Genomic DNA, 20,969 nt, shown 5'->3' with positions numbered 1-20,969 from the left:
GCAAACAGATGGGGAAACAATGGAAACCGGGTGAGACTTCACTGAGGTGGGGGGGGGGGCTCCCCCAAATCACTGCAGATGGTGGCCGCGGCCATGAAATTAAAAGACGTCCGCCTCTTGGGAGAAAAGCTCTGACTAAGCTAGACAGCATGTCGAAAAGCAGAGACATGACTCTGCCACGAGGGTCCATCTCGTGAAAGCCACGGTCTGTCCAGCAGTCACGGACAGATGTGAGAGTTGCAGCATAAAGAAAGCTGAGCGCTGAAGAAGCGATGCTTTTGAACTGCGCTGTTGGAGAAGACTCTTGAGAGTCCCTTGGACTGCCAGGAGATCCAACCAGTCAATCCTAGAGGAAATCAGTCCTGAATATTCATTGGAAGCCCTGAGGCTGAAGCTGACACTTCAGTCAGTCCTCTGGCCACCTGACGCAAAGGACTGACTCCCTGGAAAAGACCTCGACGGAAGGCAGGAGGAGACGGGGACGACACGACACGCCAGAAGGTGAGATGGTTGGACGGCATCGCCGACTCGCTGGACCTGAGTTTGAGCACGCTGCAGGAGTTGGTGATGGCCAGGGAAGCCTGGGCTGCTGCAGTGCCCTGAGCGACTGAACCCATCGATACCGATGCCTCCCGGGCGCCGTGGTCCGCCTCCCAGAGCCCACTCAGGACCAGAACCCTCTTGGAGTCACCAGCGGCGCACGGGAGTCGCAGCCAGCCCGGGACCTGGCACTCAATGGCCAAGCCGCCCAGAGAGGTGGCTGGCATGCGGGACATGGGGAGGCAGGCGTGTCCGTGGCCACTGGCCCCACTCCCAGAGCCAGATCCCCCTCGCTCGTCCTCGGCTGTGGCCACCGCCGCGGCCGCTGCCGGCCCGCGCTGGCGACCACCACAGCCCACGCCCCGACCCCTACCCCCACCCGCCCTGTCCGACCCCACCTCCTCCCCAGCACCACTGCCAGCAGGAGAACCAGCACAAGCCCAGGAGCATCGCCGCTGCCACCAGGGGCAGCAGCCGCCGCCCCTCAGGAGGGAGGGGGCGGGGGCTGGGGCTGGGAGGCCTCAGGCGGGTCGTGGTGGAAGCGGCGCGAGGTGGCCACTGCGGCCAAAAGGTTTGCCCCGGGGGACGGCGGGGGTGGCCTGAATCGCGCTTGGGCTGGAGCTGCAGGGTCCCGGGGCCTCTGTCGCAGCGCTGAGCAAGCGTAGGCTAAAAGGGTGGTGGGGTCGCCGGCGAGGAGATCGGCAGGTGGCGGGCGGAGGGGAAGAAGAAAGGCTTCCCTGACCGGGAATCGAACCCGGGCCGCGGCGGTGAGAGCGCCGAATCCTAACCACTAGACCACCAGGGAGCGTCGGGGTTCGGCCCTCGCCTGCTCCTGCCGAACCCAGCGCCTCCGGGCCGCCCGCCGTCCCGCCGGCCCGCGCCACCGTGGTGCCCACACCCGGCCTTTGCAAGGCAAGTCCAGCCGCCCGCCGGCCCTGTCAGTCCGCCTGCCCTGGCGGGCCGTCTTGCTCTCAGCAGCCTCAAAACACTGCGCGCGCCACCGGCTTCTCGCACACACGCCCAAAGCCGCGCGCCAGCTGCCTGGCTCCCTGCTCCCAGCTCTCTCTGCCCCGAACGCCCCTGCCGGGAGGGCGGCGGACCTCAGCAAAAGGTCGGCCCGCTGCGTTGGCCGGGAATCGAACCCGGGTCAACTGCTTGGAAGGCAGCTATGCTCACCACTATACCACCAACGCTGCTCAGCCCGGGCCGCCGCCAGACGCCGGCCCCGGGCTCGCCCCAGCACACTCTCGCCGCCGCCGCCGCCGCATCCCTGCCCCGACGCCCCGTCAGCGGGAGGCTCTGCGCCGCCGCCGGCGCCACCAGCAGCCCACCAGCAAGCCCATCCGCGCCAGCTCTACGCAGCGGCCGGGGTCCACCGGCCCCACCGCCCCGGGGCGGCGCTCCCGCGGCCTTGCGGTCCCCCGGCCGTTCGCTCCCCGCCGCGGCCCGCGAACGCCTCCGCCCTCACCGCCGGGGGGCAACGCGGGGCACGCGGCTTCCAGCAGCCAGCTGGCCAAAGCCCTTCTCCACCGTGCGCTGGGCGAGGCCACTTCCCACGACGACAGGGGGACACGGGAGCCAGCCGCCTGCAGGCGTCACGGCGCTGTGCCGCGCCGCGCCGCGGGGGCGTCGCGAGCCTAGGAGCCCACTGAGGCAGCCCCTGTGGGCGGGCGGGCCGCAAGATCCGGCTATGGTCGGGCAAGGCCGTGGGGTGGCCAAGGAGGCCGTCGCTCCGCCGTGGCGACCGAGCGCCCGGCGACGACAGAGGGCTCAGGCTGGAGGGCTGCACCGGTAGAGGGGGTCGGCGGTGGCCAGGCGCCTGGTCCAAAGGCGGACGGAGGAGACGAAGGGCCCTTGGGGGCCAGGCGGCAGGACAGAGCGCCACCGCGGCCACCAAAAAGGCTGTGTTGCCTCCCCGTCGGGGAATCGAACCCCGGTCTCCCGCGTGACAGGCGGGGATACTCACCACTATACTAACGAGGACGGCGGCGACCGCCCTGCCGCCCGGCCCCTCTCGGGCTCTCGGGCTGCCTGCCCACGCCTCCCCGTGCCCACCACGGGCCCCGACCCGACCGCCCACCAAACCAACCGCCTCAGTCACAGAGGCGGCCCGCGACCCCGACACGGACCCGGACCCCCCGGGGCACTGGACACTCCTCGTGCGCGCCGCCTCTTGCCTCCAACGCGGCCATTCCGCCGGGAGAAGGGGGTCCGAGAAGGCAAGCGAGGCTGCGAGGACACGGTGGGCGCGCGCCGGCCCGCGTCTGGCGAGGAGGGGCGCGGGTGAGGAGGGGACGGCCCGCCAAGGGCCGGGCTGGGTCCGGGGCGCGACCGGCGGCGCAGCCGGGCGCCTCGGCCGGCCCCGTCGCTCACCCACAACAGACGGCCGCCTGCCTGCCTGCCTGCCTGCATGCCTGCCTGCCTGGCGCGGCGCACCGCGCGGCCCGCCACGGGCGCCGGGGCTCGCGCCGCGTCGGGTCTCAGCCAGGCGAGCGGCCACGCGCCCGCCCAGGCCCGCCGTCAGGATGGCCGAGCGGTCTAAGGCGCTGCGTTCAGGTCGCAGTCTCCCCTGGAGGCGTGGGTTCGAATCCCACTCCTGACAAGCCAGCCTTTTGGCCCGCCGGACAAACGCACCCGTCCTCCCCGCGCCACAGCCTTTCTCCACACACGCCCGCGCCCCCCCCCCCCCCCCCCCCCGCCACCTGCACCCCACAACCAGGAACCTTCAGTCCTTCTCAGCGCATCTTTCCTCCTCAGCTGGCTGCGGCTGCAGCTGCTGCTTTTCCGGCCTCCCCGCCTGCGCCTCGCGCACCCTCGCCCACCCTCCCACTCGCAAGGCCCCACCCCGCCCCGCCCCGCCCCCGTCGGCGCCGACGCGCGCGGCCCCGCGGCGGGTGGCAAGCCCTCCTCGCTTCGCGGGCGCTGCGACTTCTGCCTGCTGAACGGCCAACTCGCTCTCGCAGCCTTGCTTCCACGTCCGCCCCCGGCCGCTCTCCCTCCGGCCGGCACCCTGTCGCCCGCGCCCGCGCCGCCGGCCCGCCTGCGCCACCCAGCCACACCCAGGCGGCCGAGCCCCCGCGCCTTGCCCGCCAGGGGGCTGCTGCGTGCCCTCCACGCTTCTCCGCCTTGCGGCCTCGGCCGGGCCACACCTGCCTGCCTCCCGCCCGGGACGCGCGCCACGCATCCTTGCTGCGGGCCGGCGAACACCGGCCTTCCGTGCACGAACCCGTCCCGGGAAGGGCGCTCGGCTGGCGTGGGAGCGGAAGCCCTGCGTGCCCGTCCAGCCCACCCACAGGCGCCCAGCCCGCGCGCCCCGGCCCTCGGCGCCACCGCGCCCGTTCCCGGGGGGGAAGCCGCCGCCCGGGCCGGAGCCAAGCCCGGCCTGGCGTGCTCCCTGCCTCAGCCGGCAGTCCCCGAGCCAGGAGCCGCTCTGCCCAAGGGCCCCTCCTCACCACCACCACCACCCACCCTGTCAGAGCGGAGCGCCGGTGAGCGCCGTCGGCCAGAGCGCAGGAGCCAGGCTCACACGCCTTTGGGTCCTCGGGCCTGAGCGCCGCTCGGGGCGGCGGCGGGGGCGCCCCGGGGAGTCGCGCTCCCGCGCTCGCGAGCATCCAGCACAGGCCGAGCCCGGGGTCCCGGCCCCCGCCCGCAATGGCACGCTCCATCCCGCCCCTGCCGGAAAGCCAGCCCGCCAGAGGGGTTTTGGGTCGGGACCCGGCAGGTCGCTGAGAGGAACGTCGGCGCGCGGCCGCGGCGACCACGCAGCGCCTGCCTGCGCCTGGGATTCCGGCGCCGGGCAGACGGCGTCGGCTCCTGGCCCCCTCGGGCGACACCGACAGCGTCGCGGCGGCCGTGGTCGGCGCAGAAGGCGCGGGACCGGCCGAGTGGGCCGGCGGCCCGCCGCCCCGGGGTCCCTCCGAGAGCGCCGCGCCCTGGGGTCCTGCACGTGCCCGGACCCTGGCTTTGAGGTCGGCCGCCCGTGGTCTCCTGCTCCGATGGAGCAGACAGATGCCCACTGGGCGAGCGGTGAGCAGTGACGGGCGGGTGTTGGCCAGCGCCTCTGGGGCGGCGTCGGGCGGCGGCGGCCACCGGTGCATGGGTGGTTCAGTGGTAGAATTCTCGCCTGCCACGCGGGAGGCCCGGGTTCGATTCCCGGCCCATGCAACCCCAGCGTCCCCTTTTGGTCCCGCACTGCAGTCTCAGAGCCGAGCTAGGTCTGCCCGCTCCAAGGCGCTCAAGGGAGCGCTCCTGCAACCGCTGGCTGTTACCTGCCGCCCGCTGCCTCTCCCACGCAGCTGCCCACGACCCCTCCCGCCCCCACACACGGCCCTGCTGCCAAGCCGCTGTGGCCCCAAGCCCTGCGGGCTCAGCCCCCCCGTGTGCCCAGGCACCTCCCTTGTGGTTGCTGGCTTCCTCACCCGGACCCAGCCGGTGGCTCACGGATTGCGCTGGAAGGCACACCCCAGCCCTGGCAGCCGCCGGCCCCACCTCTTCACCTTTCCCAACGTCTGTCTCCAAGCTCCCTGGCTCACTCTCCCCACACTCCGAGAATCAATCACCCTCCGTTTGCACAGCCAGGAGCAAGGAAGTTGCCACATCTGGCAAGGATACCTCCCTTTTCCCTGGAGTGTCCCTGGAGCATCATCTAGCAGGAGGAGTTCCTGCAGAAGTCCACACGCTCCCGGCCCTGGGCCCAGATCGGTTTCCAACCGCAACGCCCTCACCACCTCACACACCACCCCCTCCCCTGGAACCCTCTTGCCCGCCTCACCTCAGCATCAGCCCTGCTCCGCCAGTAACACCACCTCAGCCTGCACCCTCACCATCCCCCTTCTCCCCCAAACGCACCCATTCCACCCACCCCTGCTCCCCACCTCCCCCATCTCCACTCCACACCCCCCCGCCCGCGCGCAACACACACACACACACACACACACACACACACACACACACAAAAGCCCGGTTCCTCCTCCATGAGCCATCCCAAATCCTACTCTTGTCAAGGAACCCGCCTCTGCCTTTGTCCCACTGGCCCGTCTCCCCCCAACCCCGACCCCAACCCTTGGCCTGTTCCTTTTTCTGCTTCTTCCAACGCCAGTAGAACTGATTTCCTTTCCTGGGTTAGTCTCAGGTGCACGGCACAGTGATTCAGTCCCCTGTTCTTTTCCAGGTGATTTTCCAGTGTAGGTTAAGGCGAGATACGAATACAGATCTCATGCTACAGAGGAAAGCTTTGTTGCTCATCTCCTGTAGGTATACTAGTTCCTCTCTCTTGATCCGACTCCAACTTCGTCCGTCCGCTGCCTTTCCCCTCGGGTAGCCCTATGGACGTTTTCTATGTCTGAAGGTCGTTTTCCCCTTTGCACATAGATTCATTTGCATTCGTTGGCAGAGTCCACAGAGCTTTGTCCCTCTCCACCCGACTCACTTCACTCAGTGGACCCTTCTGTGGGTCCGTCCAGCGTCGCGGCCCGTGGCGATGGCCGCTCCTTCTTGACGGCTGCGTCATATTCCACGGTACACATATACCTCTTCTTCTCGTGCCGCCGGGCACTTGGGCGTTCCCCATGTCTCGGCTCTGGCACAGAGGGCTGCGATGACCCTGGGGGATGCCTGCATCTCTTCCCATCAGGGGTGATGTCTTTTCCCGATGGGTACCCGGGATTGGGTTTGCTGGATCACAGCGTAAGCTCTTCTTTTTCCTATTGCTGGACGGATCCTCGACGGATTGACTTCCAGGGAGCAGTAGATGTTGTTCTGGAAGTGTAGCTGGTCTACACCGTGGTGTCCGTTTCCACTGGACAGCGTCGTGATTCCGTCCTGTGTGTGTAGGATGATGTTTTCAGATCGCTTTCCATTACAGGGGGTGACAGGAGATTGCATCCTATTCCCTGTGGTAGCCTGTGTGTCTTTGCTGGTCGTCTCCTTTCTACTCAGCACTAGTACGGTATGTCCGTTGAGCCCGGCTCTTCATTCATCCCTCCGTCCCTGACTTTGCCCTTGGGAAGCCCGAAGCTGCTTTCCTGTGTCTCGGGGGCTGTCGCTGCTTGGCACAGGGATGAATGTGTACCACACTTTCGATTCCACCCATCTGTGACCTTGTCTGTTTGACTCCCCTCACCAAGGGTCATATTCTGCAGCTCCGGCTGCTGTTGCTGCCAGTGACACTATGTGACTCTTGTGGACGGCTCAGTGACATCGCGTCCTCTCCCTTTCTCTGACAGCGCGTCTCCGTGGGTGAGCCGCTGGGGATGGGCACTAGGGGTTTCTCCCCGTCTTGGCTACGGCAAACGGTGCTGCTACGACCGTGGGGTTTGCATGTGCCTTTCTGAATGAAGAGTTGAGCCTTTCACGGATACGGACCCCGCTCGCCTGTCTCCCGCTTACTTAGTTACCTATGTATTCCGTGTCCTTTTGAAAGCTCACTCCAAAGTCATAGTAGCGGTTGTTGTGCGAGTAGAGTGGATTTCCAACATTGTGCTCCTTTCCGATGGACTGCAACGTGATTCTGTTTCCCAGGTACAGATTTCAGATTTCATGTATGTTTTCAGACTCTTTTCCGCTTGAGGTTATTACAGGGTACTGACTCTTATTGCCTGTGTTGAACTGGATAACCTTGGTGCGTCTCCCATTATAGGCGGTCCTGCGTATCTGTTCGTTGCAGCTCCAGAGTCATCCCTCCACCGCTGCCCTTCCGCCTGCGTTACACTAAGGCGGTTTTCTGCGTGAGCCGGTCTCTCTTCGGCAAATAGGTTCGTTTTGTATTCTTTTACACGTTCCACATGCTTCTGTCCAACTCGGTCTGACGTTCTTCACCAAGTCTAAGAGTCTCTAGGTCCATCATTGCTTGTGACAAATGGCAATCCTTTCCTTTTCTCTTTAGGACCGAGTGATCGTTCCTTGGGACATCTATGCCACGTCTTCTTGGGCCCGCCGTTCGAGGATGGGCACTGGGGTTTCTTCCGTGTCGTGGCTATGGCAAGTAGTGCTGCAGTGTGCAGGGCGAGTACGGACCTTTAGACCTCTCCGAGGTTAGTTCTCTGCGGGTGTGTACCCAGGACGGGGTGTGCTCGGTCAGATGGGAGCTCTCTTTGGTCCTCATGAAACCCCAGGCATCCCCGCTGCCAACCACCACCCACCATCCCACCCTGATCCCCCAGCAATGGCACACCCGAGACTGGACATCTGGTCCTGATGAGTGGGGACTTGGGTCTCTGGGGCGGGACGGTGGGCCCACCCTGTTCCGACCGGGTCTGGCCCCCGTCTGGCGCTCCGTTTCTGTGGCTCGCTTGCCAGCGTGCTAGCCAGCGCCCGGAGCCCCAGCCCACCGCCGAGCCTGAGCAACCTGCGGCACCGCGCGCCAGGGTGGCACGCACGCTCACCCGCCAGCCCGCCCACACGGCGTGCTCTCCCACCACCTCCCTCACGCCACAGCCCCCTCAGGGTCACCGCCTGCCCTCTGCCTCTCCCGCCAGGCCCCAGGCTCGGGCCCCATCTACCCGCCACCGTCCCCCTGCAGCCCCGGGCCATCCCTCACACGCCCTCCCCTGCCCTGGCGTTCACCAGTGCGGGCCTGCCTCCAGCTCCGCAGACCCACCCCTGCCACCCGCCCACCCCGACCGCACACCTGTCCCAGCCTCACACGGGTGCCTGGCACGGCGTCGCCACCGCCTCCATGCTTCTGCAGAGGCCCTGCTCGAGTGGCCGGCCCATCTCTCGGCCAGGTCCCCGCGAGTCCCATGCCTCCCCTTCCCGCCGGCCCTCCACGCAGACGCCACGCCCAAGCACCCCTGGGCCTGCCTCCCCGCACCCGGCTCGCTGCCGCCCCCTCTCCCTGCGATGGCTCTGCCCCGGTCCCTGATCCTCGTGGGAGCACCCACCAGCCATGGCCCCAGGCAGCTTCGTCCCGCACTCTCACCCACGCACGCTGACGCCCACGGCCCCGGCAGGGGCGTCGAGGAAACCTCCTGCGGCGATGGCTAGCACGCGTCAGGTCACAGGTTCTCCTTTGGCCCAGGGGACTCAGCTTTGTCCCGTCGCCCCCGAGCGTGCCGCCCTCGCCGCACGATGGTGCCCTTCGTCGGCCGTCCACTCCCCCACCCCCCCACCCCCCAAAGGACACAGTCCTTCAACAGTCGTGAAACCCTTTGGGGTTATAGACGGGCTCAAGCTTGGGCTAAGAGGAGATTGTGGGTGGCGACGACCCCCGGCGAGAGTTCCTGGGGACGTCGATGACAGTCTGTGGAGAGGGATGGAGTTGATCCTGGACAGACAGATTGGAGAGAATGGCAAAGTAGGAGATGTCATATCTAGGGCAGGGGTGCGTGGAACAGGGCGCTCTGTGTGTGTGTGTGTGTGTGTGTGTGTGTGTGTGCAGCCAGGTGCCCACCTTTGGTTCGTTGTCGGGGAGGGACATCTGGTAAACCTTGCCTCACTCCGGGAGGATTGAGAGCTGTGGTCAGGCAAGGGAAACACCATGTTGGTCGGCTTGCCCACCCTGGCCGGCATCACTGCCTGGGGCGCATCTGCCACCTCCCAGCTGGTTGGCTGGGTTTTCCCGGCCGGCCCGCCCCGCCGGGACCTGCGTGCTCCCTCACTTCCCCCGCGCGGTGCTGTGACTCGCAGCACAGGCCCACATTCGTCTTCACCCCTTTGCCTCGGGGAGAGCGAAGAAGAACTCAAGAGCCTCTTGATGAAAGTGAAAGAGGAAAATGACAAAGTTGGCTTCCAACTCAACATTCAGAAAACTAAGCTCGTGGCATCCGGTCCCATCACTTCATGGCAAACAGATGGGGAAACAATGGAAACCGGGTGAGACTTCACTGAGGTGGGGGGGGGGGGCTCCCCCAAATCACTGCAGATGGTGGCCGCGGCCATGAAATTAAAAGACGTCCGCCTCTTGGGAGAAAAGCTCTGACTAAGCTAGACAGCATGTCGAAAAGCAGAGACATGACTCTGCCACGAGGGTCCATCTCGTGAAAGCCACGGTCTGTCCAGCAGTCACGGACAGATGTGAGAGTTGCAGCATAAAGAAAGCTGAGCGCTGAAGAAGCGATGCTTTTGAACTGCGCTGTTGGAGAAGACTCTTGAGAGTCCCTTGGACTGCCAGGAGATCCAACCAGTCAATCCTAGAGGAAATCAGTCCTGAATATTCATTGGAAGCCCTGAGGCTGAAGCTGACACTTCAGTCAGTCCTCTGGCCACCTGACGCAAAGGACTGACTCCCTGGAAAAGACCTCGACGGAAGGCAGGAGGAGACGGGGACGACACGACACGCCAGAAGGTGAGATGGTTGGACGGCATCGCCGACTCGCTGGACCTGAGTTTGAGCACGCTGCAGGAGTTGGTGATGGCCAGGGAAGCCTGGGCTGCTGCAGTGCCCTGAGCGACTGAACCCATCGATACCGATGCCTCCCGGGCGCCGTGGTCCGCCTCCCAGAGCCCACTCAGGACCAGAACCCTCTTGGAGTCACCAGCGGCGCACGGGAGTCGCAGCCAGCCCGGGACCTGGCACTCAATGGCCAAGCCGCCCAGAGAGGTGGCTGGCATGCGGGACATGGGGAGGCAGGCGTGTCCGTGGCCACTGGCCCCACTCCCAGAGCCAGATCCCCCTCGCTCGTCCTCGGCTGTGGCCACCGCCGCGGCCGCTGCCGGCCCGCGCTGGCGACCACCACAGCCCACGCCCCGACCCCTACCCCCACCCGCCCTGTCCGACCCCACCTCCTCCCCAGCACCACTGCCAGCAGGAGAACCAGCACAAGCCCAGGAGCATCGCCGCTGCCACCAGGGGCAGCAGCCGCCGCCCCTCAGGAGGGAGGGGGCGGGGGCTGGGGCTGGGAGGCCTCAGGCGGGTCTTGGTGGAAGCGGCGCGAGGTGGCCACTGCGGCCAAAAGGTTTGCCCCGGGGGACGGCGGGGGTGGCCTGAATCGCGCTTGGGCTGGAGCTGCAGGGTCCCGGGGCCTCTGTCGCAGCGCTGAGCAAGCGTAGGCTAAAAGGGTGGTGGGGTCGCCGGCGAGGAGATCGGCAGGTGGCGGGCGGAGGGGAAGAAGAAAGGCTTCCCTGACCGGGAATCGAACCCGGGCCGCGGCGGTGAGAGCGCCGAATCCTAACCACTAGACCACCAGGGAGCGTCGGGGTTCGGCCCTCGCCTGCTCCTGCCGAACCCAGCGCCTCCGGGCCGCCCGCCGTCCCGCCGGCCCGCGCCACCGTGGTGCCCACACCCGGCCTTTGCAAGGCAAGTCCAGCCGCCCGCCGGCCCTGTCAGTCCGCCTGCCCTGGCGGGCCGTCTTGCTCTCAGCAGCCTCAAAACACTGCGCGCGCCACCGGCTTCTCGCACACACGCCCAAAGCCGCGCGCCAGCTGCCTGGCTCCCTGCTCCCAGCTCTCTCTGCCCCGAACGCCCCTGCCGGGAGGGCGGCGGACCTCAGCAAAAGGTCGGCCCGCTGCGTTGGCCGGGAATCGAACCCGGGTCAACTGCTTGGAAGGCAGCTATGCTCACCACTATACCACCAACGCTGCTCAGCCCGGGCCGCCGCCAGACGCCGGCCCCGGGCTCGCCCCAGCACACTCTCGCCGCCGCCGCCGCCGCATCCCTGCCCCGACGCCCCGTCAGCGGGAGGCTCTGCGCCGCCGCCGGCGCCACCAGCAGCCCACCAGCAAGCCCATCCGCGCCAGCTCTACGCAGCGGCCGGGGTCCACCGGCCCCACCGCCCCGGGGCGGCGCTCCCGCGGCCTTGCGGTCCCCCGGCCGTTCGCTCCCCGCCGCGGCCCGCGAACGCCTCCGCCCTCACCGCCGGGGGGCAACGCGGGGCACGCGGCTTCCAGCAGCCAGCTGGCCAAAGCCCTTCTCCACCGTGCGCTGGGCGAGGCCACTTCCCACGACGACAGGGGGACACGGGAGCCAGCCGCCTGCAGGCGTCACGGCGCTGTGCCGCGCCGCGCCGCGGGGGCGTCGCGAGCCTAGGAGCCCACTGAGGCAGCCCCTGTGGGCGGGCGGGCCGCAAGATCCGGCTATGGTCGGGCAAGGCCGTGGGGTGGCCAAGGAGGCCGTCGCTCCGCCGTGGCGACCGAGCGCCCGGCGACGACAGAGGGCTCAGGCTGGAGGGCTGCACCGGTAGAGGGGGTCGGCGGTGGCCAGGCGCCTGGTCCAAAGGCGGACGGAGGAGACGAAGGGCCCTTGGGGGCCAGGCGGCAGGACAGAGCGCCACCGCGGCCACCAAAAAGGCTGTGTTGCCTCCCCGTCGGGGAATCGAACCCCGGTCTCCCGCGTGACAGGCGGGGATACTCACCACTATACTAACGAGGACGGCGGCGACCGCCCTGCCGCCCGGCCCCTCTCGGGCTCTCGGGCTGCCTGCCCACGCCTCCCCGTGCCCACCACGGGCCCCGACCCGACCGCCCACCAAACCAACCGCCTCAGTCACAGAGGCGGCCCGCGACCCCGACACGGACCCGGACCCCCCGGGGCACTGGACACTCCTCGTGCGCGCCGCCTCTTGCCTCCAACGCGGCCATTCCGCCGGGAGAAGGGGGTCCGAGAAGGCAAGCGAGGCTGCGAGGACACGGTGGGCGCGCGCCGGCCCGCGTCTGGCGAGGAGGGGCGCGGGTGAGGAGGGGACGGCCCGCCAAGGGCCGGGCTGGGTCCGGGGCGCGACCGGCGGCGCAGCCGGGCGCCTCGGCCGGCCCCGTCGCTCACCCACAACAGACGGCCGCCTGCCTGCCTGCCTGCCTGCATGCCTGCCTGCCTGGCGCGGCGCACCGCGCGGCCCGCCACGGGCGCCGGGGCTCGCGCCGCGTCGGGTCTCAGCCAGGCGAGCGGCCACGCGCCCGCCCAGGCCCGCCGTCAGGATGGCCGAGCGGTCTAAGGCGCTGCGTTCAGGTCGCAGTCTCCCCTGGAGGCGTGGGTTCGAATCCCACTCCTGACAAGCCAGCCTTTTGGCCCGCCGGACAAACGCACCCGTCCTCCCCGCGCCACAGCCTTTCTCCACACACGCCCGCGCCCCCCCCCCCCCCCCCCGCCACCTGCACCCCACAACCAGGAACCTTCAGTCCTTCTCAGCGCATCTTTCCTCCTCAGCTGGCTGCGGCTGCAGCTGCTGCTTTTCCGGCCTCCCCGCCTGCGCCTCGCGCACCCTCGCCCACCCTCCCACTCGCAAGGCCCCACCCCGCCCCGCCCCGCCCCCGTCGGCGCCGACGCGCGCGGCCCCGCGGCGGGTGGCAAGCCCTCCTCGCTTCGCGGGCGCTGCGACTTCTGCCTGCTGAACGGCCAACTCGCTCTCGCAGCCTTGCTTCCACGTCCGCCCCCGGCCGCTCTCCCTCCGGCCGGCACCCTGTCGCCCGCGCCCGCGCCGCCGGCCCGCCTGCGCCACCCAGCCACACCCAGGCGGCCGAGCCCCCGCGCCTTGCCCGCCAGGGGGCTGCTGCGTGCCCTCCACGCTTCTCCGCCTTGCGGCCTCGGCCGGGCCACACCTGCCTGCCTCCCGCCCGGGACGCGCGCCACGCATCCTTGCTGCGGGCCGGCGAACACCGGCCTTCCGTGCACGAACCCGTCCCGGGAAGGGCGCTCGGCTGGCGTGGGAGCGGAAGCCCTGCGTGCCCGTCCAGCCCACCCACAGGCGCCCAGCCCGCGCGCCCCGGCCCTCGGCGCCACCGCGCCCGTTCCCGGGGGGGGAAGCCGCCGCCCGGGCCGGAGCCAAGCCCGGCCTGGCGTGCTCCCTGCCTCAGCCGGCAGTCCCCGAGCCAGGAGCCGCTCTGCCCAAGGGCCCCTCCTCACCACCACCACCACCCACCCTGTCAGAGCGGAGCGCCGGTGAGCGCCGTCGGCCAGAGCGCAGGAGCCAGGCTCACACGCCTTTGGGTCCTCGGGCCTGAGCGCCGCTCGGGACGGCGGCGGGGGCGCCCCGGGGAGTCGCGCTCCCGCGCTCGCGAGCATCCAGCACAGGCCGAGCCCGGGGTCCCGGCCCCCGCCCGCAATGGCACGCTCCATCCCGCCCCTGCCGGAAAGCCAGCCCGCCAGAGGGGTTTTGGGTCGGGACCCGGCAGGTCGCTGAGAGGAACGTCGGCGCGCGGCCGCGGCGACCACGCAGCGCCTGCCTGCGCCTGGGATTCCGGCGCCGGGCAGACGGCGTCGGCTCCTGGCCCCCTCGGGCGACACCGACAGCGTCGCGGCGGCCGTGGTCGGCGCAGAAGGCGCGGGACCGGCCGAGTGGGCCGGCGGCCCGCCGCCCCGGGGTCCCTCCGAGAGCGCCGCGCCCTGGGGTCCTGCACGTGCCCGGACCCTGGCTTTGAGGTCGGCCGCCCGTGGTCTCCTGCTCCGATGGAGCAGACAGATGCCCACTGGGCGAGCGGTGAGCAGTGACGGGCGGGTGTTGGCCAGCGCCTCTGGGGCGGCGTCGGGCGGCGGCGGCCACCGGTGCATGGGTGGTTCAGTGGTAGAATTCTCGCCTGCCACGCGGGAGGCCCGGGTTCGATTCCCGGCCCATGCAACCCCAGCGTCCCCTTTTGGTCCCGCACTGCAGTCTCAGAGCCGAGCTAGGTCTGCCCGCTCCAAGGCGCTCAAGGGAGCGCTCCTGCAACCGCTGGCTGTTACCTGCCGCCCGCTGCCTCTCCCACGCAGCTGCCCACGACCCCTCCCGCCCCCACACACGGCCCTGCTGCCAAGCCGCTGTGGCCCCAAGCCCTGCGGGCTCAGCCCCCCCGTGTGCCCAGGCACCTCCCTTGTGGTTGCTGGCTTCCTCACCCGGACCCAGCCGGTGGCTCACGGATTGCGCTGGAAGGCACACCCCAGCCCTGGCAGCCGCCGGCCCCACCTCTTCACCTTTCCCAACGTCTGTCTCCAAGCTCCCTGGCTCACTCTCCCCACACTCCGAGAATCAATCACCCTCCGTTTGCACAGCCAGGAGCAAGGAAGTTGCCACATCTGGCAAGGATACCTCCCTTTTCCCTGGAGTGTCCCTGGAGCATCATCTAGCAGGAGGAGTTCCTGCAGAAGTCCACACGCTCCCGGCCCTGGGCCCAGATCGGTTTCCAACCGCAACGCCCTCACCACCTCACACACCACCCCCTCCCCTGGAACCCTCTTGCCCGCCTCACCTCAGCATCAGCCCTGCTCCGCCAGTAACACCACCTCAGCCTGCACCCTCACCATCCCCCTTCTCCCCCAAACGCACCCATTCCACCCACCCCTGCTCCCCACCTCCCCCATCTCCACTCCACACCCCCCCGCCCGCGCGCAAACACACACACACACACACACACACACACACACACACAAAAGCCCGGTTCCTCCTCCATGAGCCATCCCAAATCCTACTCTTGTCAAGGAACCCGCCTCTGCCTTTGTCCCACTGGCCCGTCTCCCCCCAACCCCGACCCCAACCCTTGGCCTGTTCCTTTTTCTGCTTCTTCCAACGCCAGTAGAACTGATTTCCTTTCCTGGGTTAGTCTCAGGTGCACGGCACAGTGATTCAGTCCCCTGTTCTTTTCCAGGTGATTTTCCAGTGTAGGTTAAGGCGAGATACGAATACAGATCTCATGCTACAGAGGAAAGCTTTGTTGCTCATCTCCTGTAGGTATACTAGTTCCTCTCTCTTGATCCGACTCCAACTTCGTCCGTCCGCTGCCTTTCCCCTCGGGTAGCCCTATGGACGTTTTCTATGTCTGAAGGTCGTTTTCCCCTTTGCACATAGATTCATTTGCATTCGTTGGCAGAGTCCACAGAGCTTTGTCCCTCTCCACCCGACTCACTTCACTCAGTGGACCCTTCTGTGGGTCCGTCCAGCGTCGCGGCCCGTGGCGATGGCCGCTCCTTCTTGACGGCTGCGTCATATTCCACGGTACACATATACCTCTTCTTCTCGTGCCGCCGGGCACTTGGGCGTTCCCCATGTCTCGGCTCTGGCACAGAGGGCTGCGATGACCCTGGGGGATGCCTGCATCTCTTCCCATCAGGGGTGATGTCTTTTCCCGATGGGTACCCGGGATTGGGTTTGCTGGATCACAGCGTAAGCTCTTCTTTTTCCTATTGCTGGACGGATCCTCGACGGATTGACTTCCAGGGAGCAGTAGATGTTGTTCTGGAAGTGTAGCTGGTCTACACCGTGGTGTCCGTTTCCACTGGACAGCGTCGTGATTCCGTCCTGTGTGTGTAGGATGATGTTTTCAGATCGCTTTCCATTACAGGGGGTGACAGGAGATTGCATCCTATTCCCTGTGGTAGCCTGTGTGTCTTTGCTGGTCGTCTCCTTTCTACTCAGCACTAGTACGGTATGTCCGTTGAGCCCGGCTCTTCATTCATCCCTCCATCCCTGACTTTGCCCTTGGGAAGCCCGAAGCTGCTTTCCTGTGTCTCGGGGGCTGTCGCTGCTTGGCACAGGGATGAATGTGTACCACACTTTCGATTCCACCCATCTGTGACCTTGTCTGTTTGACTCCCCTCACCAAGGGTCATATTCTGCAGCTCCGGCTGCTGTTGCTGCCAGTGACACTATGTGACTCTTGTGGACGGCTCAGTGACATCGCGTCCTCTCCCTTTCTCTGACAGCGCGTCTCCGTGGGTGAGCCGCTGGGGATGGGCACTAGGGGTTTCTCCCCGTCTTGGCTACGGCAAACGGTGCTGCTACGACCGTGGGGTTTGCATGTGCCTTTCTGAATGAAGAGTTGAGCCTTTCACGGATACGGACCCCGCTCGCCTGTCTCCCGCTTACTTAGTTACCTATGTATTCCGTGTCCTTTTGAAAGCTCACTCCAAAGTCATAGTAGCGGTTGTTGTGCGAGTAGAGTGGATTTCCAACATTGTGCTCCTTTCCGATGGACTGCAACGTGATTCTGTTTCCCAGGTACAGATTTCAGATTTCATGTATGTTTTCAGACTCTTTTCCGCTTGAGGTTATTACAGGGTACTGACTCTTATTGCCTGTGTTGAACTGGATAACCTTGGTGCGTCTCCCATTATAGGCGGTCCTGCGTATCTGTTCGTTGCAGCTCCAGAGTCATCCCTCCACCGCTGCCCTTCCGCCTGCGTTACACTAAGGCGGTTTTCTGCGTGAGCCGGTCTCTCTTCGGCAAATAGGTTCGTTTTGTATTCTTTTACACGTTCCACATGCTTCTGTCCAACTCGGTCTGACGTTCTTCACCAAGTCTAAGAGTCTCTAGGTCCATCATTGCTTGTGACAAATGGCAATCCTTTCCTTTTCTCTTTAGGACCGAGTGATCGTTCCTTGGGACATCTATGCCACGTCTTCTTGGGCCCGCCGTTCGAGGATGGGCACTGGGGTTTCTTCCGTGTCGTGGCTATGGCAAGTAGTGCTGCAGTGTGCAGGGCGAGTACGGACCTTTAGACCTCTCCGAGGTTAGTTCTCTGCGGGTGTGTACCCAGGACGGGGTGTGCTCGGTCAGATGGGAGCTCTCTTTGGTCCTCATGAAACCCCAGGCATCCCCGCTGCCAACCACCACCCACCATCCCACCCTGATCCCCCAGCAATGGCACACCCGAGACTGGACATCTGGTCCTGATGAGTGGGGACTTGGGTCTCTGGGGCGGGACGGTGGGCCCACCCTGTTCCGACCGGGTCTGGCCCCCGTCTGGCGCTCCGTTTCTGTGGCTCGCTTGCCAGCGTGCTAGCCAGCGCCCGGAGCCCCAGCCCACCGCCGAGCCTGAGCAACCTGCGGCACCGCGCGCCAGGGTGGCACGCACGCTCACCCGCCAGCCCGCCCACACGGCGTGCTCTCCCACCACCTCCCTCACGCCACAGCCCCCTCAGGGTCACCGCCTGCCCTCTGCCTCTCCCGCCAGGCCCCAGGCTCGGGCCCCATCTACCCGCCACCGTCCCCCTGCAGCCCCGGGCCATCCCTCACACGCCCTCCCCTGCCCTGGCGTTCACCAGTGCGGGCCTGCCTCCAGCTCCGCAGACCCACCCCTGCCACCCGCCCACCCCGACCGCACACCTGTCCCAGCCTCACACGGGTGCCTGGCACGGCGTCGCCACCGCCTCCATGCTTCTGCAGAGGCCCTGCTCGAGTGGCCGGCCCATCTCTCGGCCAGGTCCCCGCGAGTCCCATGCCTCCCCTTCCCGCCGGCCCTCCACGCAGACGCCACGCCCAAGCACCCCTGGGCCTGCCTCCCCGCACCCGGCTCGCTGCCGCCCCCTCTCCCTGCGATGGCTCTGCCCCGGTCCCTGATCCTCGTGGGAGCACCCACCAGCCATGGCCCCAGGCAGCTTCGTCCCGCACTCTCACCCACGCACGCTGACGCCCACGGCCCCGGCAGGGGCGTCGAGGAAACCTCCTGCGGCGATGGCTAGCACGCGTCAGGTCACAGGTTCTCCTTTGGCCCAGGGGACTCAGCTTTGTCCCGTCGCCCCCGAGCGTGCCGCCCTCGCCGCACGATGGTGCCCTTCGTCGGCCGTCCACTCCCCCACCCCCCCACCCCCCAAAGGACACAGTCCTTCAACAGTCGTGAAACCCTTTGGGGTTATAGACGGGCTCAAGCTTGGGCTAAGAGGAGATTGTGGGTGGCGACGACCCCCGGCGAGAGTTCCTGGGGACGTCGATGACAGTCTGTGGAGAGGGATGGAGTTGATCCTGGACAGACAGATTGGAGAGAATGGCAAAGTAGGAGATGTCATATCTAGGGCAGGGGTGCGTGGAACAGGGCGCTCTGTGTGTGTGTGTGTGTGTGTGTGTGTGTGTGTGTGTGTGTGTGTGTGTGTGTGCAGCCAGGTGCCCACCTTTGGTTCGTTGTCGGGGAGGGACATCTGGTAAACCTTGCCTCACTCCGGGAGGATTGAGAGCTGTGGTCAGGCAAGGGAAACACCATGTTGGTCGGCTTGCCCACCCTGGCCGGCATCACTGCCTGGGGCGCATCTGCCACCTCCCAGCTGGTTGGCTGGGTTTTCCCGGCCGGCCCGCCCCGCCGGGACCTGCGTGCTCCCTCACTTCCCCCGCGCGGTGCTGTGACTCGCAGCACAGGCCCACATTCGTCTTCACCCCTTTGCCTCGGGGAGAGCGAAGAAGAACTCAAGAGCCTCTTGATGAAAGTGAAAGAGGAAAATGACAAAGTTGGCTTCCAACTCAACATTCAGAAAACTAAGCTCGTGGCATCCGGTCCCATCACTTCATGGCAAACAGATGGGGAAACAATGGAAACCGGGTGAGACTTCACTGAGGTGGGGGGGGGGGGCTCCCCCAAATCACTGCAGATGGTGGCCGCGGCCATGAAATTAAAAGACGTCCGCCTCTTGGGAGAAAAGCTCTGACTAAGCTAGACAGCATGTCGAAAAGCAGAGACATGACTCTGCCACGAGGGTCCATCTCGTGAAAGCCACGGTCTGTCCAGCAGTCACGGACAGATGTGAGAGTTGCAGCATAAAGAAAGCTGAGCGCTGAAGAAGCGATGCTTTTGAACTGCGCTGTTGGAGAAGACTCTTGAGAGTCCCTTGGACTGCCAGGAGATCCAACCAGTCAATCCTAGAGGAAATCAGTCCTGAATATTCATTGGAAGCCCTGAGGCTGAAGCTGACACTTCAGTCAGTCCTCTGGCCACCTGACGCAAAGGACTGACTCCCTGGAAAAGACCTCGACGGAAGGCAGGAGGAGACGGGGACGACACGACACGCCAGAAGGTGAGATGGTTGGACGGCATCGCCGACTCGCTGGACCTGAGTTTGAGCACGCTGCAGGAGTTGGTGATGGCCAGGGAAGCCTGGGCTGCTGCAGTGCCCTGAGCGACTGAACCCATCGATACCGATGCCTCCCGGGCGCCGTGGTCCGCCTCCCAGAGCCCACTCAGGACCAGAACCCTCTTGGAGTCACCAGCGGCGCACGGGAGTCGCAGCCAGCCCGGGACCTGGCACTCAATGGCCAAGCCGCCCAGAGAGGTGGCTGGCATGCGGGACATGGGGAGGCAGGCGTGTCCGTGGCCACTGGCCCCACTCCCAGAGCCAGATCCCCCTCGCTCGTCCTCGGCTGTGGCCACCGCCGCGGCCGCTGCCGGCCCGCGCTGGCGACCACCACAGCCCACGCCCCGACCCCTACCCCCACCCGCCCTGTCCGACCCCACCTCCTCCCCAGCACCACTGCCAGCAGGAGAACCAGCACAAGCCCAGGAGCATCGCCGCTGCCACCAGGGGCAGCAGCCGCCGCCCCTCAGGAGGGAGGGGGCGGGGGCTGGGGCTGGGAGGCCTCAGGCGGGTCGTGGTGGAAGCGGCGCGAGGTGGCCACTGCGGCCAAAAGGTTTGCCCCGGGGGACGGCGGGGGTGGCCTGAATCGCGCTTGGGCTGGAGCTGCAGGGTCCCGGGGCCTCTGTCGCAGCGCTGAGCAAGCGTAGGCTAAAAGGGTGGTGGGGTCGCCGGCGAGGAGATCGGCAGGTGGCGGGCGGAGGGGAAGAAGAAAGGCTTCCCTGACCGGGAATCGAACCCGGGCCGCGGCGGTGAGAGCGCCGAATCCTAACCACTAGACCACCAGGGAGCGTCGGGGTTCGGCCCTCGCCTGCTCCTGCCGAACCCAGCGCCTCCGGGCCGCCCGCCGTCCCGCCGGCCCGCGCCACCGTGGTGCCCACACCCGGCCTTTGCAAGGCAAGTCCAGCCGCCCGCCGGCCCTGTCAGTCCGCCTGCCCTGGCGGGCCGTCTTGCTCTCAGCAGCCTCAAAACACTGCGCGCGCCACCGGCTTCTCGCACACACGCCCAAAGCCGCGCGCCAGCTGCCTGGCTCCCTGCTCCCAGCTCTCTCTGCCCCGAACGCCCCTGCCGGGAGGGCGGCGGACCTCAGCAAAAGGTCGGCCCGCTGCGTTGGCCGGGAATCGAACCCGGGTCAACTGCTTGGAAGGCAGCTATGCTCACCACTATACCACCAACGCTGCTCAGCCCGGGCCGCCGCCAGACGCCGGCCCCGGGCTCGCCCCAGCACACTCTCGCCGCCGCCGCCGCCGCATCCCTGCCCCGACGCCCCGTCAGCGGGAGGCTCTGCGCCGCCGCCGGCGCCACCAGCAGCCCACCAGCAAGCCCATCCGCGCCAGCTCTACGCAGCGGCCGGGGTCCACCGGCCCCACCGCCCCGGGGCGGCGCTCCCGCGGCCTTGCGGTCCCCCGGCCGTTCGCTCCCCGCCGCGGCCCGCGAACGCCTCCGCCCTCACCGCCGGGGGGCAACGCGGGGCACGCGGCTTCCAGCAGCCAGCTGGCCAAAGCCCTTCTCCACCGTGCGCTGGGCGAGGCCACTTCCCACGACGACAGGGGGACACGGGAGCCAGCCGCCTGCAGGCGTCACGGCGCTGTGCCGCGCCGCGCCGCGGGGGCGTCGCGAGCCTAGGAGCCCACTGAGGCAGCCCCTGTGGGCGGGCGGGCCGCAAGATCCGGCTATGGTCGGGCAAGGCCGTGGGGTGGCCAAGGAGGCCGTCGCTCCGCCGTGGCGACCGAGCGCCCGGCGACGACAGAGGGC

General features: G+C 67.0%; 12 non-coding genes across 12 annotated transcripts; 4 read left to right on the top strand and 8 right to left on the bottom strand.

Annotated features, from left to right (window-relative positions):
- Positions 1-1,273: 1,273 nt before the first annotated feature.
- On the bottom strand, positions 1,274-1,345 carry TRNAE-CUC (transfer RNA glutamic acid (anticodon CUC)). The gene has a single exon. It is a non-coding gene; the product is annotated as a tRNA-Glu (tRNA).
- Positions 1,346-1,661: 316 nt separating this feature from the next.
- On the bottom strand, positions 1,662-1,733 carry TRNAG-UCC (transfer RNA glycine (anticodon UCC)). Its single transcript has one exon. It is a non-coding gene; the product is annotated as a tRNA-Gly (tRNA).
- Positions 1,734-2,451: 718 nt separating this feature from the next.
- TRNAD-GUC (transfer RNA aspartic acid (anticodon GUC)) lies at positions 2,452-2,523 on the bottom strand. Its single transcript has one exon. It is a non-coding gene; the product is annotated as a tRNA-Asp (tRNA).
- Positions 2,524-3,059: 536 nt separating this feature from the next.
- TRNAL-CAG (transfer RNA leucine (anticodon CAG)) lies at positions 3,060-3,142 on the top strand. Its single transcript has one exon. It is a non-coding gene; the product is annotated as a tRNA-Leu (tRNA).
- A 1,491-nt stretch (positions 3,143-4,633) lies between these two features.
- TRNAG-GCC (transfer RNA glycine (anticodon GCC)) lies at positions 4,634-4,704 on the top strand. Its single transcript has one exon. It is a non-coding gene; the product is annotated as a tRNA-Gly (tRNA).
- Positions 4,705-10,595: 5,891 nt separating this feature from the next.
- On the bottom strand, positions 10,596-10,667 carry TRNAE-CUC (transfer RNA glutamic acid (anticodon CUC)). The gene has a single exon. It is a non-coding gene; the product is annotated as a tRNA-Glu (tRNA).
- A 316-nt stretch (positions 10,668-10,983) lies between these two features.
- TRNAG-UCC (transfer RNA glycine (anticodon UCC)) lies at positions 10,984-11,055 on the bottom strand. Its single transcript has one exon. It is a non-coding gene; the product is annotated as a tRNA-Gly (tRNA).
- A 718-nt stretch (positions 11,056-11,773) lies between these two features.
- TRNAD-GUC (transfer RNA aspartic acid (anticodon GUC)) lies at positions 11,774-11,845 on the bottom strand. The gene has a single exon. It is a non-coding gene; the product is annotated as a tRNA-Asp (tRNA).
- A 536-nt stretch (positions 11,846-12,381) lies between these two features.
- Positions 12,382-12,464, top strand: TRNAL-CAG (transfer RNA leucine (anticodon CAG)). The gene has a single exon. It is a non-coding gene; the product is annotated as a tRNA-Leu (tRNA).
- A 1,489-nt stretch (positions 12,465-13,953) lies between these two features.
- TRNAG-GCC (transfer RNA glycine (anticodon GCC)) lies at positions 13,954-14,024 on the top strand. Its single transcript has one exon. It is a non-coding gene; the product is annotated as a tRNA-Gly (tRNA).
- Positions 14,025-19,932: 5,908 nt separating this feature from the next.
- On the bottom strand, positions 19,933-20,004 carry TRNAE-CUC (transfer RNA glutamic acid (anticodon CUC)). The gene has a single exon. It is a non-coding gene; the product is annotated as a tRNA-Glu (tRNA).
- A 316-nt stretch (positions 20,005-20,320) lies between these two features.
- On the bottom strand, positions 20,321-20,392 carry TRNAG-UCC (transfer RNA glycine (anticodon UCC)). Its single transcript has one exon. It is a non-coding gene; the product is annotated as a tRNA-Gly (tRNA).
- Positions 20,393-20,969: the final 577 nt, after the last annotated feature.

The sequence above is a fragment of the Dama dama genome, chromosome 20 (assembly GCF_033118175.1).
Source record: "Dama dama isolate Ldn47 chromosome 20, ASM3311817v1, whole genome shotgun sequence".
Taxonomy (NCBI): Eukaryota; Metazoa; Chordata; class Mammalia; order Artiodactyla; family Cervidae; genus Dama; species Dama dama.
This window is presented reverse-complemented; position numbering and strand designations above follow the sequence as displayed.